Genomic DNA, 14,732 nt, shown 5'->3' on the forward strand with positions numbered 1-14,732 from the left:
GACCCTCCCTCCCCTCTTGAATTAAATAAATAAGTGTTAAAAAAAAAATGAATTTGAGGGGCGCCTGGGTGGCGCAGTCGGTTAAGCGTCCGACTTCAGCCAGGTCACGATCTCGCGGTCTGGGAGTTCGAGCCCCGCGTCAGGCTCTGGGCTGATGGCTCAGAGCCTGGAGCCTGTTTCCGATTCTGTGTCTCCCTCTCTCTCTCTGCCCCTCCCCCGTTCATGCTCTGTCTCTCTCTGTCCCAAAAATAAATAAACGTTGAAAAAAAAAAATGAATTTGCAAGGACACAATTCAGCCCATAACAACAACCAAACATCAAGTGCCTCCTGATGCAGTGCAATTAAAAATAGTCAGCACCAGGGTGCCTGGGTGGGTCAGTCAGTTGAGCGTCCAACTTCCACTCAGGTCATGATCTCAGTTTGTGGGTTCAAGCCCCATGTTGGGATCTGTGCTGCCAGCTCAGAGCCTGGAGCCTGCTGTGGATTCTGTGTCTCCCTCTCTCTCTGTCCCTCCCCTCCTCGTGCTCTGTCTCTCAAAAATAAATAAAAATGTTAAAGAAAAAATTTTTTAAATAAAAGTAGTCAACACCATCTATGAAGTATTCTTTAAAAAAAAACAACCTAAACTGAATCAAGCAAGCATCTAAATCTAAGAGCCATTTTAATTACTAAATGAAGAATAAAGGAACATGTTAAATAACACCATAAGGATATGACTGGCCAAATACAAAATATGAAAAATTCTACAGAACAAATAACTTGGGTTTTTTCAACAAATAAATGAATTTTTAAGAGGAAGGAAAAAACTTAAGAGATATCAGATATCAATGAAAAGCAATGTGTAGACAATGACTAAATCTTAAATCCAAGAAATCAACTTTAAAAATACAGATTTTTGAGACAAATGAGCAAAATTATACATGAACTAAGTTCAATGTGGATGTGCTATATAATGCTGTTATCTTTTTTAAAGGTCCTGAGCTAGAGATCAATATTGTAGCTTTGGTCATTCACAGATCCAACTATATAATATAGAAACAAATTTCATAATGTAGAAAAAAGAATGAAAGAATAATAACTATTGAAGCTGATGGATACATGAGGATTCATTATACAATTCTATTTCTGAGTATGTTTCAAATTTTTCACATTTAAAAAATTTCATAAAGCAAATTTTCAGATGAGACTTTTCTCCATAATCTGCTCAAGCTAGACCGATACAGACTTCTGTACTGTGTCTGTGTGTTTTTTTTTTGTTTTTTTTTCTTTTGTTTTGTTTTTTTGTTTTTTTGTTTCTAATCTCTTATTACACTGAGAATGTTGGCCTTTCAAAATCTTGGCTGTGTGGGAAGTTTCAGTTGCCAACTGCCTGCCCTCATGTATACCTGAGGATTCTGGCCTCCTGGATGAGTCTGAGTATTAAAACCCAAGCCCCTGGGGGAAAAAACCAAAACCAGAACAAAACAAGAAGTCCCTCCGTTAGTGAACCTAGGTGACCTCACTCTAACAGCAAGGATAGTTTCTGTGTGTCTACTTTCCAAGCTCTGCCCACCTTTGTTCTTTCTGGCTCCAGAGCTTTCTTTTACTTTGTTACAATGTCATTCATGAATGTACGTGATACATAATCAAACGTTTCTAGACAAGTTCAAGCTATTTGTAGCAGAGGTTTTCAGGTTATAACTGAAAGCTTCCCATTCTGTTAACTACTGCAAGAAAAACTTATTCCTGTCATTTGGTAAGGTCACTGAGAGTTCAAGTCATGATTCTTAGAATATGTTTGGAGAACTTCACAGTCCAAAAGGGAGGGGCAATGGGAGGGAAGAGGATTAAGGTGGACTGAAGAAGCTTCCTCGCCAGTTCCTTCTAAAAGGGAGAGTGGAACAGAATCTCTCTAATAGACCAAGGAAGAAATGTGGGGAAAGAAAAATATTTCATCCCATGTACTCTCTAAACAATAAGCAAATGTGTGTGTGCCTTCAAAAACTCCAGGCCAGAAATGATGGTTCCAGTCACCAAAATTTTACTCCATGAAAACCTGAAACATTTTATTCTCCACACTGAAGATGTTAATGCAAAACAAATCATTATTCTGCTGCTTCTTTCAGAGGCTTCCTTGTGCTCTGCTGACCAGACTGCTGTCTACACTCCACCCCACGCGGCTCTACAGTCCAGCAGTCCCCCCTTTTTTCATATCCTCCACTCCACTGGCTCCCTCCTCTGACTCCTACTGCTGGATCACTAAAAAGTTTACCTCCACCCTCTAGAGAGTACTTCCATATCCCTCAAGTCAGCATAAATACCCCTTTCTGAAGGGGGTGCAGGTGGGGATCATCCTGAAACGATTATTTTCTACTAAATACCTTTCTAGTTCTCCTTCAGAACATTCATCACACTTTTCATTACTTGTTCCATGTCTGTCTTCGCTGCTGAGTTGCAAGCTCCTTGACAGTGTAATTTATTGTGGTGCTGACACAGTGTTGGGAACCAATCAGTTGAGTGAATAAGTAAGCAGAGGTAAGACAAAAAAAAAAAAAATTACTTCCTCACTCTGCTTAAAGTCAAGGCACAATTTACTGGCATCACCAGGGTAGTTTAGCAAACACCACCGAAGGAAGCTGGTCTCCGCCTCATAAAGCTTACAAAGATTCACTTTTTAGAGACTCCATCTTAGAACACAGTCTGAGATTCAGGACATCAGATGTAGTTTGACAACTATAGATTACTGGATGTATTCAAATTATTTATAAACATCTATGAAGGAATCCATCAGAAAACCTTACTCTTTTTAAGTTTCTTTTTTTTAAGTTTTATTTATTTATTTTGAGAGAAAGAGCGCAAGTGAGGAAGGGACAGAGAGAGAGAGAGGTGGCTGCACGCCACCAGTGCAGAGCCCAATGCGGGGCTCAAACTCACAAACCATGAGATCATGCATGACCTGAGTCAAAGTCGGATGTCCAACCATCCGAGCCACCCAGGCGCCCCATCTTTCTCTTTAGCAAAGGGCCATAAAGAGATATACTTTGTTATTTTTAAACTAAAATCTCTAATCATAAAACATGAAGTCAAAGGTTAGTATTATTTTAAATACTAGATACTATTTTGAGCACAGTACTTATAAAGTGGCATTAGCTCCTTTAATCATCAGAACATTCCCATGAGGTAAGGATTGTTAAGATCATTTTATGGATAAAGAAACTGAGGCCTAGAGAAGTCAAGTAACTTCCTAAACTGTTCTCACTACTTTGTGAGGAAAAGGTTCTTATTTTCTAGAGCCTTAAGATTTGTAAGGATATGAGGAGTGAAGCGGATTGAAGTCCTTACAGACAGTTCAAAGTTGGGGGAAAGTGCTCTCTCTTAAGCCATTTATTGGAATAAAGGAGGCAAAAACATCGTCGCCCCCCCCGGCCCCTTTTGCTGGCATCCAGGAGGACTACAGTAAGAAAAGCAGAGGTAAGACAGGGAAGTAGTAACTAGTTCCAAGCTTCAAGATCTACTTTCAGTCCTGAGCAGCTTTTGGGTGACATCAGAAGTACTCCAGAAGTACTCCCCTTTAACTCTTCTAAAAATAAAACAGGCTCCAATGAGTTAACAGAGTTCACAAAAACTACACACACTCCTAGCTTACCATACGGGGAGTGGTACTTTTTTCACTTTTAAAGTTTGCACTGCCCTTGTGTACTCCCCCCCCCATCCCCCGCCCTTCTTTAGAATGATGGAATCCACATCAGGACACAGGTAATGGGTTATCATTCTCCAGTTTCTCACTATGTGGCAACAGATGCTTCTAGAGACAGGTGTTCTGCATAAACAGGCCTACAGCATGGGTCTCTCTGAAACTCAGTGATGCTCTTACATGGTGTACTAAGAAGATGTGACTAAAGAATAATCCTGAAACAGCCATGGTGTACTGGTTGTTTCTTCTGTCTTCCCCTTCAGTGAGGCCCCCAGCGGCTACTGGATGTATGGTTCCCCTTGCCTTCTTCAAATGTTTCTGCACACGTGATGCACTAACTTATCCTACATTCTGAACAGCTACTCATGATTAAATCCAACATCAATAATTTCACACACAACAATTTTAACGGTGATTAGTAAGACAGCCCGATGAAATGGATTCAACTTGCAAAATTTCTTTTAAGTTCAGTATTTTGAGAATACCAGCAGTTGCCCTTTTCCCCTCCTACGAACTCTTATAAGGATTTCCAAAATTTCACCTTGACAAAATAAATGAAGGGGCTAGATACTTCACTAATTGTAGAATCCTTGAGGCACAAATCAAGGGCTAAGGCTACAAAATATATGGGCATAAAATATAAAAATGTGGAAAAACATGGTGCTACTACCCATCAAGACCTTGAAATTATTGTTACATCGCAACCCCCTTTAATAATCAACCTTCCTTTGTTCCACGGTATTTCGGGGTGCCATTTAAGTTTGTTTTATTTCTTTTTCTCCCTATACCCTTTAATCCCAGGGAGATCTGCCTAGGCTTGCTGTTATACAGACAAGGTGAAAAAAATTACCACGGTCACTCTTCTGGCCGCCTGCTCGGGTCTATGGTGGCAGAGTTTGCTAATAAACACAAAGTGCTCCACATGGTTTCGCTATCTCTAGCAGGGTGTCAGCCACCTGTTTCTCTGTTCTCTATTGTATTCTTCAGAGGGGGTGTCATGCACCAGCTTCTTTGGCCTATCCGTTTCCCCGGGAGAGAACTGACAGGACCCATGAAGACAGGTCCGAGTACAACTGCTTCCATACACTGTCAACAGGGTTCTTTGGGCTGCAGGTCTCCAAATGCTCTGTGGCACCCACCACAAACCCCCTACATTCCGCTTATGCACGTCCTGCAATTTGCATGGAACACAGAAAGTAAAGGAATATCCACAAGTCCCTGCCTCACTGAGCGGTATCTCAGAGGGTGGGAGGGATGTCTTCCCAGTTTGCTAGTTGGCAGAAGACCTGCATACTTGAGGGAAGTGACTGAGGGAGCAGAAAGAAGCCTCCGAGTTTATATTCACCAGGCAGTCTGCATCAACAGGCAAGAGTAGCATAGGAAAGGAAGGTGCTGATGTGGGGAAGTTCTCACCAGAGGACAATCTGCTTCCTGAGGTCACTTCTCTGGTTTTTGTGTTTTATGTGGGGTGTGTGTGTGTGTGTGTGTGTGTGTGTGTGTGTTTTCTTTGTTTTTTGTTTTTTTTTTCTGGTTTTATGTTGAGTTTTCATGTTACTCTGCATCTTCAGAGGAACTTAAAGAAAAATGCGAAGAAACTACACTGGATGCTGCTATTCAGGTATCACTTTTGAACTGGGAAATTCTTTTACACAATTGGTTAAAAGATTAGTAATTTTATGGACATTCCAATGACAAACTGCATGCCACATTTATTTCTTCATATTATTTATAACTCATCTTGGAACAATTTAGGTCAGTAAGGTAAAAAGCGGCAAAACTTTGAGAAACACCATTTTTAGAAGAGGAAAACCAAATGGCTAGCAGTCATATGAAAAGTGCTCAATTCTGCCAGAAATTGCGAAAGTTAAAATTAAAATAAGACACCATTTCATAACCATTACATTGGGAAAAATATAAATGTCTGATAATATCACATTAAAATGGTAGGAAGCAGCATCAAGAGACTCATAAAGCACAACGAGGCACGAACATATTGGAAAGCAATTTGGCAAACTCTGGTAAGAGAACGTGCATCTACTGATTTACAGTTATACATCTAAGTGTTTATGTACACAAAAAAAAACCTAAAAAATATATCATATAGGAATGTTCATTTTAGCAACACTTTGCAGAAGCAAAACACTAGAAACATACCAAATGGTCATCAATAGATGTGACAAATAAATTTCTGTTCGTGGATACAATGTAATACTGTATAATAAAAGTAAACTAAAGCTACGTGTATCTAGAAAAAACTCTACATTATGTTAAACAAGGAAAAAATGCTGCAGAAATATGCTCATTCAAGGACACACAGAGCTTAGTAACAGTCACAAAAAAAATTTAAGGCATGTGCAACAATGTTAAGTTTTGTTTATTGATGTTTCTGTAGCATCAGTTTAAAAATACTAAAGGGAGTAACAGACAAAAGCTTAAGATAATAGTAACTTCTAAGAAGGGATTTAAAGGGGCTTTTAAAAAATCATTAATAATAGTAATATGTTATTTTTTATAAGACTAAGGGATGAGAACATGAGTGTTCATTATATTATTTTCTGTATTGTTTATTTGAAATGTTTTATGATTTTTCTAAACTTGAAATTTGTTAACATGGAAGCCACATGTTTTGCATCCTATAACATAAGCATTTCACAAAATGAAAAATCTAAGACAGTTATTTTGCCTTCAAGAGTACATAAAGCACAATCAAATTTGCATTTGAGCCTTGATGATGCCACGTATACAATGAGGAGAAAGGGGGCAACAGCCATAACCTTTGGGTCAAAGTGACTATTTTTGCTAGTGGTTCTCACGTATTGTGTATCCGAAATATGTGAATGCTTTGTAAAAGAACAGATGCTCAAGCCTTATCCTAAACCTGCCTGAATCAGAATGACGACACTCAGAACCACATACACCAAGACTGAAAATCAATCATCTATGAAAATGGCACAAAGACAAAAATGAGCACCCTTGATTGATTCAGCCAAATCAAATGGCTGGAATGGTGAAGGGAGATTTACCAATGACCATGCCCATAGTTCTAGGTCTCCACCTGTGCACAGTATAAGCAAAAGACAACACATGACGAAACAAACAAATCACTGAGATGGCATGTATACCAATACCATACCAACTAACATCACAAGGGGGGAAAAAAGGATGGTGGTTCAAGTGAAATACATCATTCATAAATAAAGTGTTCTTGCATGTTAGTAACTGAATTAAACTAGAACGAAACAGGACATCAGAGGACTGGAAGAAAGTGAAGCTGGGGTATGTATTCCTGCAGCTGCTCCCCTGCCTGATCACAGAAAGACCAGAGCTATAGTCACACAGCCTTTCCCTCCACATAGCTACTGCCTTTGGGTTTCAGTAATGGTTCTCTTCTCTTACCCTTCAGGCCTAGGGATGATAACGGCTCCCACTACAGAGAGTCGTGAGATACTTCACCATCCATTGTTGGTGTATTTTAATCCAGGCACACCTTTTAAGTTAAACTCTTCTCCATTACCCCATCTGAGCCTGCAATCTGTTTTCTGCTAGAACAATGACTGATACAATTATGAAGCATTAAGAAATTTTACCTCAGTACCTGATTAATAAATTCACCTTATAGATCGAACCTTATAAGCCGATATGTCCTGCTATTATCCAGTGTTCTAGCTGCTGCATAGGATTCAGAAAAAAAAAAAAATATATATATATATATATATATATTTAAGGTATGACTTGTGCCTTCAAGGAAAAAAAATCTAGGTGGAGAACAAGTTCAAGGACAAAGTTAATTAAATAAGAAAAAACATAGATAGTAACCAACAACTACAACTGCCTGGTAAACTGAAAACAAGAACTAGGGAGTCAGGGAAAGCTTTGTGGAAAACAGAGGTATTACAGCTGGGTCTTAAGGATAGAAACGATGTAGACAGCATTAGTTAAGGAGAGTGCAGAGAAAGAGGTATCTTGAGCAAGGAAAATAATATAAGGCAAAACACTAAGTTGGGAAAGGATATGGTTGGTGAGCAAAAACAATAATGCCTGACTAGAAGAGAGAAGGCTTTATTTAGGACCATAAAGCCTTAGTTGGTTGTAAATCAGCCAAGTGCAGCCATATAAATATTTATTACACAATTTATATATTCTCCAGGAGACAAGTTGTCTGAGAAAGAACAGTCTCTACCTTAAACCCAAAATTTTGAGTAGAATATGGCCAGAAAAATACACTTCAGTTTTAATTTCTAGCTCCATTAATTAAGTAAGTAAATAGTTCTCAATTTATTCATCACATCATTGGCCAACCTGCCTATACTATTTGTTAAAAAAGCAGCCTGAATTGGTGTCCACACTTCAATTCTGGTGCCTTGGATAAATTTTTTCAACAGGCTTCTAAATAGGTCAGGCAAATCTAATTCAGAATAACTCTCATGCTTATCTCAGCAATTTTATGAAGGATGTTTTGAAACTGCTTTAAATATGTGTGCTAATGATCTACTGATTGTTTCTAAATTTTTCCAGCCATCAAACCAGTGAAATAATCAAGTAAAGAGATTATAGAATGAGGTCAGTTCTATTATTAATATAACCATTATCAAGATAAAAAAATGCAACAGATATAATTTCCTTAGCTAGCTTTTCCAAGAGATTTGCCATTCAAGTCAATTCCCCCAATATTTTCAAAATCTAAGAAAGCAAAAAAAAACACCTTGTTAATTAAGTGGATGATGTTTAAAGAAACAAGAATACTTAGTTTTCATCAATATGATTCCTTTTTTATGCACTTTATCGAATACTAGAGCCAAAACAAGATATTTTAATGTGGGCATTTTATGTCCCCATTTTATTGTGGACTACTATAAATTGTTAGGTTACAATTCAAATTATGAATTTCAAATTATTTAACAAACATGCAAATGTACATACAAAAAATAAGTATATCTATGCCTATACACATATAGACATAGAACTTTAGCCTTCAAGTAAGTATTGTCCCCTTTAGAGTAGTCACTCTGGGAAGGATGCAAAGTTATTCTAACAACGTTGCCATTGTTTGAAACTATTTTTAAACCAGTGGTTTGAAATTGCTTTCATAGCCTTTCAAATAATCTTTTAATATCCTTAATAGTGGCAAAATCTGGAAGAGTTTCACAGTCATGCAGAAATCATTTTTCAAATTTAGCAAATGAAAATGGTGTTCTAATGGAGTTAATAGTTTGATTAAAAAATACAAACAAAAACAAGTACTTATAAAAGCGATCCTGAAAGCGTTTCTGTTACTTGTAAATTGACTAGACATTCCAAAAGATTCAAAATAATTGTGAATAGCAACTTTTGGAGGCATGTAGTGTCCTAAAGTGACCACTTGGAATGAACACTCTCCCTTAAAAAATAAATAACAGCATGTTTGGATAAGGGCAGGGTTTCATGACTCTATAGTCACACTTTGAAGTCACAGAGCATCTTTCTTCCATGTGGTTAAAAATATTTACTTCATTAACTCTCCAAATATCACTAATGACAGAAAGGCCAGATTATCATTCTTTTTTTTTCCCCCAAGTAGATGAATGAAGGTGGTGTAAGGCAAAGAATTGTGTTTATTTCATGAGTCAATAATTAAGTCTAAGGATCTTGTCGTTGGCAAAATTGTAATGAAATGTTTAGCTTTATGCTGCTTGATAAAAAGGCATTATATGAAATAGATGTGTCATAAAATATTACAGAGCTCCATTAAAATGATTAAAGATTCATTGCATACTTGTCTGAAAGAATTCTTGCTTGATGTTTGACAGCTACTTATTAGAGAGGCTAGTGTCTAAACTAAAATACACTCATAAAAGTCCTACTTGAGTCTATTTTACCAAGAAAGAATGCTTGTTTTTTAAATACTTGATTTTAGAAAAAAAAAAAAATACCTTCACTGTGAAAAACCAAATACATAAATGAAAGGGAGGAAGAAAAATGGACAGTAAAAGATCTATTGGCAAATTCACATAAGAGAAAACCCTAGGAAAACTGGTGAACTGTCGATGGTTCTGAGAGTCAAAAAAGTACAACAACATAAATGTGCCCGATTACAAGATAAATGTCATTGAAATTATTAAAATGGCTATTCTCCTAAATGCTTAATTCTTCTGTTTGGGAAAACCTTCTGCACATTGTTCTAGGATACCTAGGAGCTCACTTCTTCTATTCCACTTATTCATTAAATAAATATTTAGGGCTCCCAGTGGCACAGTATTTATATAGGAGCTTAAGATTTGACAGACCAAAGACAAAAAAAAAAAAAAAAAAAAAAAAAAAAAACAACAAAAAAAACCAAAACCTTAGTCCTTACTACTACTCTCCTGATCCAACTGAACATGTAACAGCACTCCAGCTGGTCTTAAGGGTTAACTTGCTTCAAGTTAACACACTCCTTGCCTGCTGACTTAAGGCCCTTGATCTGTAACAGAACTAACTGGCTTTCTCCAAAATTTGCAGACCATTGGCCCTGGGGAATATGGGACCAGAACTTTCCCAGGCCACAGAGGCCACAAAGTCCACCTGAAGGCCCCTCAGCTTGCTGATTAGACCAGCCCTCTTTTAGCAAAATGTTTTTTTTTTTTTCTTTTTAAGGTCACACGAATGACTTTACTGACCTCCCTTTGTGCATCTATAGACCTTGCCCTCCTTTGCAGAAACAACAGTATTCCTGTACAACCACCCCTGGGTACCAAGGAATCAGGTCTTTTTGCACAATCAACCCGGGGCACCAAGGAACTTCTCTGCACAACCTCTGAGTACAAAGCTAACTCTGTATCTGGCATCGTGGAGTCTGCACCTAATCAAGAAACATCACAGACTACTGTATTCCCTTAACTGATCAACATACTTTAAAAATTATCAGGGCAAGACAAATTTCAAAGTTGGCCTTTGGACAAGAGTCCGCCTTCTCCCCAGGTGGCCAGCCTCATGAATAAAGCTCATATTCTTTTCCACTGAAAACTCATCTCTTAAGCCTTCCCAGCAACAGGAAGCTGAACTTGGGTGGGTTTTTATTTTATTTTTTTTAATGTTTATTTATTTTGAGAGACAGAGTGCAAGATGTCAGCACAGAGCCTGATGCGGGGGCTTGAACTCACAGACAGGAGATCACGACCTGAGCTGAAGTCCGAAGGCACCCAGGTGGCCCTGAACTTGGGCTCTGGTAACAAAATGATTCTGATGTACTAAAATGATTTTTATGGGTGCTATTCCCAGAGTCAGAAAAGGGCTCAGTTCTATTTTTAGCAAAAGGTTTCAGTAATTAATGACTTAACAAAAATACAATGTGTCACATGAGCACTGTGGGCCCTACATTTTGTGCGAGGTTGAGTGACTGACTGGACCGAGGATAACTCTCAGCCAGACAAGTTTTCTCAAGGGCTGACTGCTTAGTTTTATCATCAGGTTTGGGCGTGGGTGCCTGAGGTGCCTGGCCTATAAAATGGGGCAATTTAATAGTAACCTGTCCACACAACGTTTCTTTGAAGTTAGCTAATGAATATTGTCTTGGGTCCAGCCAAACTATTAGATGCTACAAAAGTATTGAGTACTATCTGGAAAAGGTCACGGTGATAAATACGTGTTAATGCACGCTAATTATGGCACTAATAACAACATCCCCCCAACAACCCTCTGCCCACCTCGCCCCGCTGCTGCACAAAGCTTCCTTCTAACCTCTGCCGAGCAAATGCTGTACACTCTGGATCCAAGGCTGCAACAAAAGCAGCTGAAAGGCCAATACCAAAAAGGACCAGACAAAAGAAAGTGGCTCTGTGCAGAGGCAACGGGCCGCGGAAGGGGGTGTGTGCCGACTCTCCCCAGGAGGACTCAGTTCCTCAACTCTGACCTGGAGGGCAGCCAACAGTCCACCCAGTCGCCCACCCCCCACTCCCCGCCATCCGCCGGATCCCTGCTCCCCGCCCCCCCCCCCCCCCCCCCCCACTACCCCGGCCCCGATGCTCACCGCCCTGGCTCACGTTTCCAGACCCGGTGTAATTCCACCCCGTCTCCGGTCGCGCCCCGAGGACTCCACAGAGAGCCTCAAGTGCGAAAGTTAAACCACCGTGGCCACATCACCTGAGGCCCGGGGCGGGGGGCGGCGCGGCGCGGCCAGGCCAGCCCTCCAGCAGTCCTAGCTCGGGGAGGAGCAGCGGCCCGAGCAGCCGCGGCCGCTCAGGGCCGGTGAAGGCCGGACCCTCTCGGCGAGGCGCGCCCTGCGGGGCCCGGAGCCGCCGGCCCTTACCTGCGTCCGCTTCCGGGAGCCGCCCGCTCCGCGCCCCCTCCCGGCGCGCCAAGCCACTCGCAGCCCGGCTCTGAGCACTCGCCGCCCGGCGGCTCCGGCGGCCGCGAAGCCGGGTCTGGGAGACGGGAAGCGACAGGAGCCAAATCCCGCGGAAAGCGCTCGAGCTCGCCTCGGTCTCGGCGCCCGGGCGCTCCGCACCGCGGATCGCTCTGCTCCCTTACCTCCGTGGGTCCCGCCCCCGCAGGCCGGGTGTGGGCTGCGCTCCACCCTGACCTGACCACGTGCAGACCGGAGCCGCGCCAGCAATGCCCCGCTAGGGGAGACCGGGGCGAATTTACTCTCTCTCGCCATCCCCTACCACAGCAACTGAAGTTTCCCGTGCCTTGTTCAATCTTGGCCTCACCCTGTCCCTCCTGGAGGTCTGACTTCTGATCCCACCTGCAGGGCCTATTACTTCTTGTGCCTTCGGTTCCACTTTTGTTCAATTGAGATGAATCACTGAAGTGTTCTTGACTTCGCTCTTGACCAATCACAGTTGGTATAAGTGAGTGGATAACCAGAGGTAAATCAAAAGTGCTTATTCAGAGAGGGGGTCTTTTGCAGTAAATGTTGACTTTTCAGCAGTACATCAGAACAATGAGAACAGATCATCAGAAGATGATACCTAAGTTTCAGAACATAAAAGGCCAAGTTTTATTAGTTGGTTTGAGGAAGGGAAAGGAAGTTTTAAGGACAGGAACGTCTAAAAACTATATAGCTTTCTCTGCTAGATGCAGAAATTTCCATTTGCTTGAAGCGGCTGAGATGGATTCTTGTCCAAGGCTACGGTTGCATTGTAATGATTTCCCACCTGAGAATCCAATGAAACCATTAACAAAAACCAAAGACATCAATGAGTACAGAAAACTGCAGACCAATATACCTTATGAATATTAATAGAAAATCCACAACCAAAAAGGGCAAACCAAATGCAATACAGAAGAAACATTTTACATCACATCAGTGAAAGAAAGGACAAGAACCACACGATCCTCTCAACAGATGCAGAGAAAGCATTGGACAAAATACGGCATCCTTTCTTGATAAAAATCTCGAGATCGTAAAAGCCATATGTGAAAGACCAAACGCTAATATCATCCTCACTGGGCAAAAACTAAGAGCTTTCCCCTTAAGGTCATGAACAAGACAGGGATGTCCACTCTCACTACTGTTAGGCAACATAGAATTGGAAGTCTTAGCCTCTGCAATCAGACAACACAAAGAAATAAAAGGCATCCAAATCAGCCAGGAGGAGGTCAAACATTCACTCTTCACAAATGACATGATACTCTATATGGAAAACCCAAAAGATTCCACCAAAAAAACTGCTAGAACTGATCCATGAATTCAGCAAAGTGGCAGGAGATACAGAGATATCCCAGGGATACAGGTGTGCTGTTTCAAAGGGACACATGCACCAATGTTTATAGCAGCACTATCAACAATAGCCAAAGTATGGTAAGAGCCCAAATGTCCATCGATGGATTCATAGATAAAGAAGAAGTGATACACACACACACACACACACACACACACACACACACACACACACACACACACACATTGGAGTATTACTCGGCAATCAAAAAGAATGAAATCTTGCCATGTGCAACTACATGGATGGAACCAGAGGGTATTATGCTAAGCAAAATTAGAGAAAGACAAGTATCATATGATTTCACTCTTATGAGGACTTTAAGATACAAAACAGATGAACATGAGGGAAGGGAAGGAAGAAGAAAATAAGAACAAGGAGGGGGACAAAAACATAAGAGACTTTTAAATATGGAGAACAAACAGGGTTACTGGAAGGAGTGGGGGGGGATCGGCTAAATGGGTAAGGGGCATTAAGGCATCTACTGAAATCTTTGCACTATATGCTAACTAACTTGGATGTAAATTTAAAAAATAAATTAAATAATTAAAAACAAAACTTACATTAGATTTAGAGTTTTCTTAATTTATATTTTGAATAGGTATTATACACAAAGGTACAAATTTCAAAAGGTACCTCAGAGGGCATTTTCTGTATGTTGATTTGTCTGTTTTATATAGTCAAAATAATTTATTCATTGGGACCATAAACTTTTTTTTCATACAAAAAAAAAAAAAGAAAAAACATTTTATGACATGATCAACAGGGATTTATCTAAGGAATGCAAAGTTGGTTTCCTGAAGTTGTACTCTTAGATAGAATAGAGGGTAAAGACCACAGGATCATCTCAATAGATGAAGAAAAAGCACATGATAAAATCTAACGCTTTTTCATGATAAAAACATTCAACTAACTGAAGTTCTTCAACCTGATAAAAGACATCTATAAAAAAACCAAAGTTAAGATCACACTTAATGGTGAGAGAATTGATACTTATACCAAAGATCAGGAATAAGACAAATAGGTCCTCTCTTGCTACTTCTTTTCAACTTTGTACTGCACATTTTATCCAGGGCAATTAGACTAGGCAAGGTCAAATACCTAAGAGTGAATACAATAAATAGAAGAAAAAGAATTGTTGAGGAAAACCAAGACAACAGTCCTCATAACTGAAGGGCAATAGGACACAAGCTTTCAGCTCAGTGGATAAAAATAATCTATATAAAGGTGTGTTCTTGTGAAATTTCAAAGCACATGTGTCAGAGAGAAGAATTTAATGGGTTCCAGGGAGGGAAAAAAATCGATCATTTATTATGATTCAGAAATTAAATGACATTGGACTTTTTGACAGAAACATAAATGATAAATTCTGAGAGAAAAT

The 14,732-nt window shown here is 40.0% G+C and overlaps 1 protein-coding gene across 3 annotated transcripts in view; it reads right to left on the reverse strand.

The window, feature by feature from the left end:
- Positions 1-12,094, reverse strand: part of RNF180 (ring finger protein 180) — a 214,675-nt gene extending 202,581 nt beyond the window's left edge. Inside the window, exon 1 of one of the 3 annotated variants that reach the window (XM_040452181.1) lies at positions 11,938-12,094. The gene's annotated coding sequence lies outside the window, so the exon portion shown is untranslated. The other 2 variants (XM_040452187.1, XM_040452197.1) reach the window with 2 other exon arrangements.
- Between the last annotated feature and the right edge of the window lie 2,638 nt (positions 12,095-14,732).

This window comes from Herpailurus yagouaroundi, unplaced genomic scaffold (assembly GCF_014898765.1).
Source record: "Herpailurus yagouaroundi ecotype Mexico unplaced genomic scaffold, PumYag 29, whole genome shotgun sequence".
Classification (NCBI taxonomy): Eukaryota; Metazoa; Chordata; class Mammalia; order Carnivora; family Felidae; genus Herpailurus; species Herpailurus yagouaroundi.